Here is a 13,436-nt window from a genome sequence, read left to right as displayed (position 1 = left end):
GATTCATTTTAGAAGTTCATAGCTCACTTACAAGTCACTTCTCCCTTTAGCTTGGAGTAGTTTCCAATTTTTCATAACCAAATCTAGCGTATGATTTCAACTCACTTCAAAAACTATATCCATGACTGGTTTAGCTCTGAAAAATTACTGTAGGCAAGTACAGTATTGTACTTATTACTTGTTCATAAGAAATTAGGTCAAAAGCCAAAACGGAAAAGCACTGTGCCCTAATTTGGATAAGGGATCTGGTGGGTTGATTCATTCTATGCATTTGAAAGGGGCTATTCTGTATATACTCCAGCTCTGTGTGATTCAGATCTCCTACTTTAATAAACACATGGTAATGTATACCATTGTTTTGACAGGAGGCACCAGTTACAGAGAAATATTATCCTCAGGAAAACGGAGCAGGTGTTTTCTTCCAAAGCTCTTCACTTGTCTTTAAAAGCTTGAAAAGTTGATTGATTTTTTAATGGTCACTATTACTTTTGTTGTACCGAAGGAGGATCACCTAACCTGTACAACTTCTCTCCAAAGAGAAGTGGAAGTTCTTGCTCTTCTTTTGATTACAGCTATCTAGGGCAACCCAAGTAACTTCATCAAATAGCAGGATTTCAGAAAGGTTGAAAGGCCACCTGTATTCTAGTTATGAACAGATTTACTAATCTATCTCATCCAAGTCTCTTAGAGCATATTGGGAGGACCAAACAATGCATAATCTGGCTGTTTAGTGAACTGTCATAGGATGGATGTCAGTATTACCGTACTGTATGACATTCAGCTTAGGATAAAAGGTCACACAGCACTTTGCAGTAACTGGGTAAATGTTGGCCTCTTACAGGAACCTGCTAAACGAGGGTGGATCTAAGCCTGGTGCAGTTGCAGCTGCTCTTTGACTATGTCCTGTATGTGCAGTAGCTCACCAGGACTTCAACACAGCACATGCTGGGAGCTGTGTGTGTGCTGCAAGCACTCTGAGCTCGCTGCTGCAAGCACAGAGCTCTGCCCAGAGTCCCTACTTTCAAGCAGCCTGCTGCTTTTTGCTCTCCCCTCCCCTTTCCCCTGCTCCCTTCTGCTGAATTCAGCAGTAGGGGAAAGGAAGGTAGGAGCAGTCAGGACAAGCAACCCTGCTTTCACTCAGCTCCTGAAACTCCCTGTTGCTCATCTGGTCTCCTCCTTTCCCTGCTGCTGAATTCAGGGAGGAGGGGAAGAGCAAACAGCAGCAGGCTCCAGAGCTGCTTGAAAGCAATGGTTTTGTGTAGCCCCCCACGTGGGTGAGCACAGAGCTCACGGCACATGCAGAGCTCTGGCACGAGTTGCCAACAGCTCAGTGGCATATGTGCAATGAGCTGTCTTCTACTGCGTTTGCACTCCACCCCACAAAGAAATAATGGCCACAGTCTTGGATCTGCCATGCCACTGAAGTATGCTGGGTTTTGCCAAATACTTGTAAGAATTTTGGTGAAAAATAAATGATCAAAAGTACTTACAAATAGAAAAGAACAAAACCATCAGCACCGAACAGCTGGTAAACAGGCTGTCAGGGAAGCATGGATCACATGAACAGGAGTTGTTTTGAATTCACCCCACAGTACCAATGGCTAGATTCAGGGGCAATGCGTAGGGGCTGCATGTACATCCCAAGTGTATCGGTGTACCCCCTGCAAAAAGGCGTCACTGACACTCTTGGCAACGCCTGTGGGCAGTCGCCACTTTCCACCTCGCAGCCAGCACTTGCCAGCAGGGTTTGCAGGCAGTCCATGATCACGGCTGGCCACTGCCATCACTGCTGGCAGCACCTGTAGGTGGTCGCTGACCCCTGGTCAGCGCTTGCCACCCGCGCCTCTCCCCACCAATGACAGTGCCGGCAGTGTCTGTGGGAGCTCCACACTTGCCGCCACCGCACTCCCACTGCTGCCAGCACAGCCGTGCCCCCCAGCCACCAGCGGTATGCACCTTTCATCGCTAGATTCTTACAGAGCAGACATACATGGAGATTGGGTTTCAGCAATACAGGTTTCCCTCCCTTTATGCTGTACACGCATTCCTGGAAAACAGTGCATAACTGGAATTCACATCAAGGGAACCCACTTTACAATGTAACAAATAAGGATACATTCCAAGGCCTCAACTGTACTGACCCCAGACCCATTTCTACCACTTTTACAAGACAATTTTGGTACTCACCAACAGCAGGCAGAACATGCAAGAACAGGGCACTATCATAATGAGGATGGCAACTACAGAACGCATATCGCAAACAACGAACAAGCACAGATCCATACAGGAGACTATATTTTGGTGCGCATCACTCCCACAATGCACTACACAAAGAAGACTGTGGGCTTCCAGCATACCGATTGCATAAGAGTGAATTTACCTCGCATATAATGAATTTTTGGTATAAAAAGGGTCATCACATAAGAACAAATTTGCACATACAGAACCTGCATAAAGCAAGGGAAACCTGTACTAATTCTGAGTATAAAAGGCTGAAGAACATGGTAGTGTAAAATTGGAGTATGAAAGAGTCCAGGATTCGCATTACACTCCAACCCTTGGAGGGGTCTGGTGGCGGCAGCCAGAAGCTGGAAGAAGCTGCCACCGCTGTTGCCTGAGCTGCTTGAAAGGTGCAGGGCAGGCTGGGGGCTCTCGTCTCTTATGGCGGGGCTGAGCCCCCTCCAAGCCCCCCTGTCTTTTGAACCCTGAAAGAGGCTGGAGCATCTAAGAAAATCAAAGGTGTAACCATGAAGTAGATTACAGTCCTGCTGGAGATGAATACAAGGAAAAAGGAGCTGAACATGAGGAAACATTTTCTAACAATGAGAACTATTAGGGTTTCATGTAGTTTCTCTGACGGAATGGCAAAAGTTTCCATGGCTTGAATAATCTAAAATGAAACAAAGCTGTGGAAAATACACTCTGGATAGTATTGTGAATGATGGGTAGGCAGATAGGATCCCCAGTGTATTTTCCATTGACTCAGAGTAGCAGTGGTGCTAGTAGGAACACAGCCTTGCCCTGCCCAATCCCTTATGCACACATGCACGCAGATACATATTTCTATAAACAGATGTAGACGCTTCTTAAGAAGTGAACCGACTCCAAGATTTAGTTAGCCATTTTCTCCTACGTCTTCCAGATAATCAGATTCTGGAGATCATAGAAAACAGGGGAAGGAATACCATACATTGTTTTAAATGTTCTTTGCATTGTTCCCTCTCAAGGACCCTCTGTATCTCTGAGATGGATTAGAACAGTTGGAAGCCATCAGTTTCTAGGGTAGCCACTTCTCTTAAGGAGAAGCCTGTGTTTTGCCTTCAGATGTGTAGCAGGGAATCCTTGCTAATCCCACTCCTGTCTCCCTCTAGAGGGCAGCTGCTTCCCTCAAAATCATGAAGTGTTGTTTCCCATTTTGCATTCCATGAGTTTACATCACTTGTGGGATTTCAGCTCCCACCACAAAATGCAGGGGACTGATGCACTATTGATACATAACACCCACCAACCTCCTCCTGCCATCTGGATTGTATTAGCTAAGTGTCAGGGAAATGCCAGTTGTTGAGCTACAGAGATGCAGCCAGAGATCAGAATTTGCCGCTGTCATGTATATTGGGAACTGTATCAATAAGGTTATACCAGGTGCCTAGTTTCACCAGGTGTGACAGTGTCTTAAGAATCAATATGTTAGTGCTAATACAAGACTTGTTCAAAACAAAATCCAACAAAGGAAGAAATATGAAATATTTCCGCTATCTTGAAAACTCCAAGCCAGGCAGAACTGTTCTCTCCAACATTTCTTAATGGTCAGGGCTTCATAATCTCAGAGTACGTAGAATCCCACATTTTTTTTAAAGTAATAGGAGAGCATGACAGACACCCTAATGAAGCACTGGTGAAGAGATCTGCTTGTTCTCATCACACCTGGTTCAGGACCTTATAGCATATAGGTAAGGGGTTCCATCAAAGAGTATTTTAACAAAGCTAACCTTGACAAGTTTTATACTTTGCATAAAAAGATGCATAATTACAGGTTATTATTCAATTTGAGGTTGCATCTCTATTTAACTTCTTTATTCTTGAAAATCCCTTTACATTACATCAATCTGATTAAATTAAACTTTTCATAAAGCACCATACAAATTCAGCCAGTTTTAGCTTTAACTGTTCATGCTCCAAAGGTTTAAGAGGTTCAGTGGAAGTTGCATAGAGTATGCAACTTAATACATAGCTTACCTTTTGTGACACAAAGAGCCCATTTTGGTACTGAAATATCAGTTCTGTTGGTTGAAAAATGCTTTTTCTGAAAGAAATCTCTCTAGAACAATGCAGTTTTCCAAAAGGCTGCTCTGTTGGCAAATAATTGTATTAAGCCTCCTTTTATCTGATGATCATAAAAATATCTGCATACACACAAAAAAAGAGTAGGAGATTACCATTCTTACACAATTAGAGAGAAGAGTCTGATGTGGATAAGGAGAGAGTCTGATGAGTTAACAGTAAATAAAAGTAAGCTTGAAGCTCATTATTGGACTAAATAATGTTTTCAGAAAAAGGTCCATGACTTGGTTTGCCAGGACCTACGATGACAAGTCACATTTTTGTAATTAGGGAGAAAATGACTTCTTCCCATCTGCAAGTAAATCTGTTAAGCAAGCAGTAACTAGTAAAGGATATCTTAATTTTCATGAGTCTATAGAGGAAGGCCTAATCTTCTACCTTGAGAGAAGGTTGGTATACTATGCATATCTTCCATTATATTCCCAGAAAAGGAATTAGACTTGAACTCTTTTCTAACCTTGGAGAATATTTTGGCACTGACTTTTTTTTCAAATGGGTTCAAAAGTATGTGGATCGTGTTTTCTTTTCCTTTCAGCATAAAGTAAATGCACTCAGAAACTCCTTTTCTGTCCTTGATCTTCCCAGTGCTCCACAATCCTCCCTTGTTTAAAGTCTATTTAATCCAGAAACTAAAAACTAACCAAATACCATATTTACTTGCATACAAGGCAAGGTTCCCCACCCCCTCCCTCTTCCATCAGCACAGGAGGAGCACTGGGGAGAAGCTCTTCATCTTACATTCACATACAAGGAAACCTCATTAAATACACTATTGTTAAACTGATGTCAAAAGCATCATGTGCTCAATAATGGAAATCAACTATGAAGCTGATTAAATGAGCATGACTATAAAACACACGGCTTATTTTAGGCAAACATACTGTTGGTAACCTACCACAAAGATAGGTTAGTGGAACACAGCTGAATAAGATATAAGGTAGTGCCCCTTGAGTGAAGTCCCCCTCAGCACCAACTCTTTTTCATTTTCACTGAATACATTTTGATTTCCTCTTCATTCCCACAGTTGAGCTGTTCCTTTTTTCCCATTTCCAGTGCTTCCTGTTTCTTCACCAGCTTTAAACATTTGGCAAACATCACCAAATGGGGCCCCAACCAGTTCACTCAAAATCCCTCTGTTGCCCCCTCTCTCAGCCTATTGCATATGCTTAGTGTGACCCCTGCTGTCTCTAATGTTTGTCACATTCTGTACACTTTGCCCTGGACCATTACATTGTATGCAGCGTGCATAATCATATAAAATGCCATTTGTCTTTGTGCCAAAATAACATAAAATAAACACCAGATGCTCTGGTATAAGGATGGCTTGCTACCTCATATTCTTAAGCTGTTTCCAGTGATTTAGTGAGACTAAATGTTGGTTGAAGATATCAGATTTTTCCTTACAGCAAGAGAAGACCTCTCCCTATTTGATGAAAGGGCATCACATAGTGTGACAAAAGATGGCTCTCTTCTAAAACTGAAAAGCATTAGTATCCAATCTGGTAGCTCTAAAGCTGTACTCCCTTGAGATGGCATGTTCTCTGCTGAACTGTGGCCTGTCTAATATTGAGACCCTTCCAAAAGGAAGCATGAGGCTAAGCTCTACATCACAGCTCACAAAACACTCCCTGACAAAGCTGCCAGGTCCCCAAATTTTTTTTCCTAGCTGTAGCTTCCTCCAAAAGTATGATGGCCTCTGAGCAGATCCTTGATAACAAATGGAACTTCAGCTTTAAACAGCAAATGAATCCTAAAGCACCCAGATAATATTTCAGAATTCAGGGATAGAGTAAAGCTTGAAGTATTTATTTAAGAAACGTTATGGTTGTCACTCTACCCTTTAACAGATGGTCTCTGGAAAGTGAAACAGATTTCCCTTTAATAGAGCCACATGGAGAGAAGTCATTAATAACTGCAGCAGGGTTCACACACACTAGCAATACATTTGTGTCAATTGGGAGACAGTGGCAAGCAGCTCACCACATATCAGAAGAAGCACATTGGTCAAAATTTAGCTTGACAAGTCTTTCGTTAAGACAGGACTAGCTATGCAACAAAGCTGTTCGGAATTTAAGGTGGATCCACATCGCATGGTTTTGTGATTTTTCCATCAGTTTGTGGTTATCAGATCTGGCATCTCGTGCAAACCATCTTGAAACAGATTTAACGTATCCGGTGGCTTAAGGAAAAGTTGTGAACTGATTACAGATGGTGTGATATCCCTGCCACTGGATATGAGCACAGAAATGGGTTGAAGGATTATAGATGTACTCAGCATTCCATAGCTGCATACAGCTTAGCTGCAGCCAAATGGCTGTGGAACAGTGAGCACCACTTACTAGAAATACTTGCTGTGCTGAACTTCCATTTCTAGTTGTGCTTGCTGTCACTGGGAAGGCTAGGTCTCCAGTATTTACAGTATTTATTTTACAGTATTTATTTTAGATGAGGCAAGTGCTATATTGGCAGTATTTGATATAAAAAGAAAGCATCAAGCCCAACCACCAAAACCATAAAAATGTCTGAATAAAAAAGATGGGTTGTAAAATACTGTTTTCCTTTCTGAGGTAAGGGACTTTGAACGGCAGTACATTATGGAGGGAAAGCCTACTCTGATCAGAGTTCCATCATTAGGGACAGCAGTGCTAGTATCAGTACAAATCAGCTGCTCTTAAGTGAATAACATACCTGTTTTGGGGGAGTAGACACCACAAACTGGGCAGCAATTTTTGTTTAGCCTTCTGTTTGCTGGATCAACAGCATTGGTGCTGTCCTCTTGGGCTGACCTCTAGAATACCAGGAATCAGGTCTCCAAGTCCCCACTCTATTGGAATGGCTTCCATCCCTGTTCTCCTAATCTGTGGTATAGCCCTTGTTCCCTGCTCTCTTCATTTCTGAACCTGGATGACCTTTGGCTTCCCTTATTTCCTGATAGATCATATCTTAAAACTTTTCCTTCCTTCTTTCCTAATTCTGATGTATCTGGGAAGTTTCCCATATTGGAGGATGGACACATAACTAGCCAGTACTTCTCCTTGGGCCGTGTTGGTGGAGGAGCAGGAGCCATAGGTTTGCTGTTGTGGCATTGGAGGGATACCATCTCTTTTTTTTAGCCACTAGTGCATGTGTTGAGCAGCTATTTAAACACCATATTGTGACAGCAAAAAAAGGAGGTGACACCCCACAAACCTCCAACAGCTAACCTCCAGCTGCTATTCCTATACCTTGCATTGCTACTGCTGCTCTGCCCATCCTGCTGCCAGCATCTGCATGGTGCAGGGTAGGATGGGGGATAGGTGGATAAAGTGTCACTCTAGCTCTGCATCTTCCACCCCCACTTCAGCAGCACCTGGGGTATCAATACCACTCTCTCCCTTGCTGACCAGTGTCCTTCTAGGTAAATGTTAGTTGACATAGCTTGTCCACCACACTTTGGAGTATATGGATGAAAAAGACTGGGATTGGTCAAGTTGGGGCTCAAGTAAAACACAAGCTACGTGTATGAAGCTATGTTAAATTTTCTATTTTGATCAGGATCTCATTACACCTCAGGGCCTTGTTACACATTACACTTTGAGCTGCTCAGTGTTGATCAGTGCTAGTGCTAGCTCGAGTTTGGAGCAGTTACATGTTCAAGCTAGCAAGGGCCAAGAGGACTGAAAGGTAAGACCCCCCCCCCTTTCCCCTTCCCCCTTTCCCCTTCCCTTCTCTCCCATTTTGGGCTCCCCTCTATGCCTCCCTACTCCTTCTATTCCCAGGGCTCGCCCCCTGAATTTACTTTCAGCTGTCGAGCCTGTCCTGGGAGAGCAGGCAGGGAAGGGAAACCCCCCTGCCTACCCTCTCCACCACTGCTGCGGGGCTGCCACTTTTCTCCCGCCCAGAGAGTAGCAGCAGCAACAGCAGTGGCAGGGACCGGGGCAGGGTGGTGGCACCCGAAAGTAACATGGGGAAGAGGGCAGTAGGCTGATCAGAGCTGGTGAGGGACATGGGGGAGCGGGCAGTGGACCCAATCTGGCCCAGTGGGAGAGTGGGAATGGGTGGAGAATTCACACTAATGTCTAGCCTAGAGTGGCTGCATGTTAGTGTAATGCAAGCTGAGTAACATAGATCAGTATTAAAACCTAGGCTAGGAGTGGCGTAACTTTTTAATCCTCCTAAAGAGTGCTTAAAACTAGTTTCACGTGTTAACATGTGGGCAATCCAGAGACTAAGTCACAGGGGCAGGCAATTATTTCGGGAGAGGGCCACTTACTGAGTTTTGGCAAGTCATCAAGGGCCACATGGCAGGCAGTCAGGGACAGATAAATATTAATTTTCTAAATTTTTTAAGGGCCCTGACAGGCCACATCCAGCCCATGGGTTGCATTTTGCCCACCCCTGGATTAAGAGGTCCAGAAACCACCCAAAATTAACATGTAGCAGGACCGTCAGTCTCATGAGATTTATTTATAAGATTACAGCCAAAATTTCAGAAATCTCATGAGATTAGCTGTCACTGTACCCAAAATGGAACTGAAAAACCAGGTCCCTGCTGGTTTCAGATACAGTTTGGAACCAAAATTTGAGGAAGGGTAGGTCCATACATCTTGGATCTAAACTTGCAAATGTTTCAGGGTGAGACAGATTTTAATTTCTGGTCTTTGATTTGTCTTCATGCAGAAGCTCAACTCATTGTGGACATCTCTGAGGCTGCAGTCGCAATTCCAAATACTGAGAAATTTACCCTGTAAATTGCATAGCTGCATCTTAAACTGATGTTACTGTGCTAGTTCTTTAACAGTAACTAAACCTGCTGCTACCTACTCTGTGCTGTAATAGTTTCAGGGGCCCTGGGATTAATTAATTAACACACACTCAGTGCTTTGACGATAGGCAGAGACAAGTTTTATACTCCTGCAAGAAACAGAACCATAACTATAACTAGCAAATATCACTCATAATTCTGGACCTTATCACCCTGTTATCCTTAAATGAACTGGCAATGGGCCATTGCACTTTCTGTAACTTGGAACAAACAGATTTTAATTAAAAATGAAAACTGGAGCATAGTAACATATTTTTTGGGGTTTGTGTTTTACTTTTCATCCTTTTCACCTTTGGAATTAAAACAAGATTTGTAATGGCCTGTCTAACATTTCAAAACACAGTCTCTTTAACCAAGATGATGCAGATGTAGCCATACTGGCCAGACAATTCAACAGTGATAAATAAATTGTTTTAAAATATGCTCCTGCTTGATAGTCTATCAAGATGGATTACACTGTGACTTTTTGAGGGAGCAGGTCAGAAAAGGAGGGGAGGATTCTTGGTTTTATCTGATAGTTATCACTAATGTCTGATCATGTTTTGCTCGATTTGTTAAGGTGATTGACTGACACACCTCAGAAGACTATTATTAGTGCACACTTTAGCAGAAGGAAGAATTTTGTTGAATGTTTAACAAAGATCTCTTTTCTCCAGACGTTGTTAGTTAAAGTTAAACAGATGCAAATAAGAGCAAGCAAAAACTCCAGAGCTCTAATTATTAATCTGACTAGAAATCCTTTCCCTTCTCCATTGCTCATCTTTCTCTGTTAGTTCCTATGATGCCATTCCACTATTTCACACCAGACTGGCCTGAAACATCTAATAGTTTGGGCAAAATATGGCTCATAGGCCATATCCAGCCTGCTAGTTAATCCTATCTGGCCCACCAGCTGCTGCCAGGAGCCTGAGGAGGGAGGGCTGTGTGCTGCACTGCTTTGCTCTGCTATAACCAGGGCTAGGCTGGACCACACAGCGCACAAACTCCTGCACCCCCTGCCTGGCTTCGTATTGGTACTGAGGCTGTGCAGTCCTAGCACTGTGGTTGCTGGCAGTCGGGCCCACATGGGGCAGGGAGTGATGCAACATGCCAAGTAGCTATCCCACCCGCCCACCATGATGAGGCACTGCTGGTGCAGTGCCATTAGGAGGTGAATCCATGCCGGCCACAAGTGGGGGGCTCAGCTCGGGCAGCCACCCCCAACTTTCCTGGTGTAGTGCAGCAACAGTGGCTCATCATAGAAGCAGGACTTGGTGACTATTTGGTATGTGCATCGTGCCCCATCCTGTGCAGGCCCAGCTGCCACGGTGCCAAGACTGCACAGCACCAACAGGAAGCTGGGTAGGGGGAGGGATGAATGTTGGGGAAGAGGAGTCTGGGCACTGTGGCCCAGCCTGGACCCAGGTGCGGCTGTGGCAGAGCAGAGTGGCACAGAGCGTAGCCCTCCCTCCTCAGGCTCTTGGCGGTGGCCAGGTGGCCGGATAGGATCAACTGGATTCTCCCTGGCCTTCCCCCTATCCTTCAGCCCTCAATAGCTCAACAAAACTCATTAAGTGATCTTTCCACCCAAATAATTGCCGACCCCTGATCTAATATAAATATAAATGAAGTGGGGCAGGCATTCTTTATTGAAAAACTAAACATGGTTTTAAAGGCACAAACCCATGTTCACTGCTCCTTTCATATGCCAAATAACCTTTACCACTGAGTGAAAAAAACCTGCTCTTGCCATCTGAATTTGCTCTATCCATTCCCTTGCAGTAATGAGTTTAACTTATTCTGAGTTAAAAATGGCATTGCTCAGACAGCTGCATATAGCACCTGCCCTGCTATAGCTAATGCCTTTGCATGCTATGCTTTTGCCCCATTTGAAGGTCAGCAGGTTCACGTTCTATGCCCATTGCGGACATTGTCAGAACTAGAAGTTTTAATTGGGGCAAGGAAAAAAAAAAGTAAAGATTTGCCTTTGAATGAAACTAGGAATTGACACCTTCACAAGCTGTAGTTCTGCTCTCACTGGGTGTGGAGGCTTTTATAACTACGTGCAGTCCAAGAACTTTCTAAGTAGCCCATTCACAGAGCTGCTATTTCCAAACCTACTTTTGAGCTGTCTCCGCTACTGAAGGGACAACCCGGGGTTGAAGATTTTGATTCACAACCATGATGATTAAACATTATGTGGCAGATTCCCTTCTTAAGGTGTACAGTGCTCTGCACAACGGGCCTCTGACTGGTGCTACTGACATGCAAATAAATAATAACAAGGCCACATGTTACAAGGACATTCTCTGCTGCCATCAAGCTTTTTCCAGAACAGACACAGGGTAAAATCCTGATACATTCCCTTGTTTTCTTGGCAGAGAGACCTGGCCATTTTCCTTGCCCTCGTGTACTCATGTTCACCCTTTTGGCTCCAGCAGCTACTGGACTATTTTGTTCTTTGAGACTTTTGGTTACTGACATACAAATTGCAGATGTGGACATCTCTGATATCTCCAATGAGCAAGGGTGGAAAGGCTGTGTGGGGAGGAGAGGAAATGGAAGTTACCTCCTCCTGCCTTACATCATGCTCATTTAGCAACTTGACAACTGGACACATGCAGGGAGAAATGCCACCCTGGGTCTGTCAGCTTTGAAATGGATTTCCTTCTCCCTTCACTCTGGGAGCTATTTGTCAGGCCCTTGATTCATCCCCTGAATAGTGATGCAACTCATTCCATGGCAGATTACGCTCTTTTGGAAGACAGAAATCTAGTCACTTCTCTCTTAGGTCATTTCACGTGCATAATGTCCAGGGAATTAATCTGCATTTGCAATGGAGAAGAGAAGGAGGCTCTCCTTCATATGAATGTCATTCTGAACTTCCTACAACTTTGTGGATGATCCAGATCTTTATGAGGACCCAGCGAGCTACTGTGCAGGACCCTTATAAGCAATTTCCTCTTTATTTTGCTGCTCAGAAATTCAGTAACAAAAAACCATCAAGCTACCATCTCCCAGCTCTTTCTAGCTTATGCACCAGAGGGAATATGATTCCAACCACCCTGTGCTGCCATTTAGAAAAAGAAGCAAAGAAGAAGCAAAGCCAAGTGAAAACGGAGGAGTAATTCAGGGAGGCAGAAAACAATCAACAAAACAAGCTGGAATTTGAGCAGGTCACTGGGGCTGCTGCTCTGTCTCCAACCAAACTTTAACAGGCACATAGTCAGGACCTCAATTTTACACCTCTGAATGAGAGTATCACAGGCCCCAGGATCCGCAAGTCAGAGCACTGTGCAACGCATTAGCTTAGTGCTGACTTCAATGCAATCACCCCATTTTCCAACTTTCTAGTACTGGTTTCTTCAGCAGTGAGTTCATCAGAGGCCTCCAGTGCAGTTGGGCTTATGGGATCTAATTGCTTTTGTGGTATGGCTAGAAGCCACTGGAGTTCAAGGGATAAATAGTCTCCTGTGAATTTAAACCAGCTTCTTGAACCATGATGAGCCAACACTGTATTTATCCATGGCTGACACATCTTTAAATAGCATGGTCTTCTTTACAGGCTCTGTGTCTGGAAAGGTTGCTGCAATAATTTTCATCAAGTGCAGTCCTTTCCAACCTGTTTGAAAAGTAACAAAGCCCCCTTAAATAAGCCTTTGATCTTAGAAGCTTCTTTTCTGCCAAGAAATTGTTGCAGGAAACATGTTATCTGTAATGTACTGCTCTTTGGTAAACGTCTTCAATTTCTGTTTCCTTTAGATTTCCCAATTCATCTGCCATGCCACCCTCAAATCACACTGAATGCTTCCAAGGCTCTCTAAAAAATCATCTTTCATCGCCAATGTCTCAAACAGGCCTGTAGAATGAACTACCGATTATCACCCATAACTCAAACTGTCAGTGGCTTTTGAACTAAATGATTGGGTGGAACTTGAGCTGTCAAAATAATACTAAGAATTATGGTTTCTCCTACTTTTGTGGTGTGTTCTACTGGATTATTAGTGGGGTGTCTGGTTGCAATGTGGCTGATTTAAAGCTATAGCGTTTTCCCCCTTTGCTGGCTCTTCGCATTTTTATTTGCCTTCTCTTAGTTTATAATGGCGATGGATGTGCTGTAATAGTCAGAGCTGTCTGCTGGCACTGTTGCAGCTGCGGGCCCTGAAGCTGAGTGCAGGTACTCAGCACTGCCTGCCAGAGCAGAGATCAGGCTGCTAGTGTCTCTGGTCATTAGCACAACCCAGGGACAGGAGGGACAGTGATGCTCCTAATGCTCTGGTTTGTTCTGTCTTGTTTTTAAAAAGTCCTTTTG

The 13,436-nt window shown here is 43.8% G+C and overlaps 1 protein-coding gene across 15 annotated transcripts in view; it reads right to left on the bottom strand.

Annotated features, from left to right (window-relative positions):
• The window catches only part of LPAR4 (lysophosphatidic acid receptor 4), an 89,143-nt gene that overhangs the window by 50,446 nt on the left and 25,261 nt on the right, over positions 1–13,436 (bottom strand). For 11 of the 15 annotated variants that reach the window (XR_016443713.1, XR_016443711.1, XR_016443712.1 and 8 more), the window contains one exon: positions 4,237–4,403. The exons of the other annotated variants lie outside the window; for them this stretch is intronic. The gene's annotated coding sequence lies outside the window, so the exon portion shown is untranslated. The remainder of the gene's footprint in view (positions 1–4,236; positions 4,404–13,436) is intronic. 15 annotated transcript variants of the gene reach the window in all.

The sequence above is a fragment of the Crocodylus siamensis genome, chromosome 8 (assembly GCF_052110815.1).
Source record: "Crocodylus siamensis isolate JL-2025a chromosome 8, ASM5211081v1, whole genome shotgun sequence".
Taxonomy (NCBI): Eukaryota; Metazoa; Chordata; order Crocodylia; family Crocodylidae; genus Crocodylus; species Crocodylus siamensis.
The sequence above is the reverse complement of the archived record's forward strand: the minus strand, read 5'-3'. Positions and strand labels throughout refer to the sequence as shown.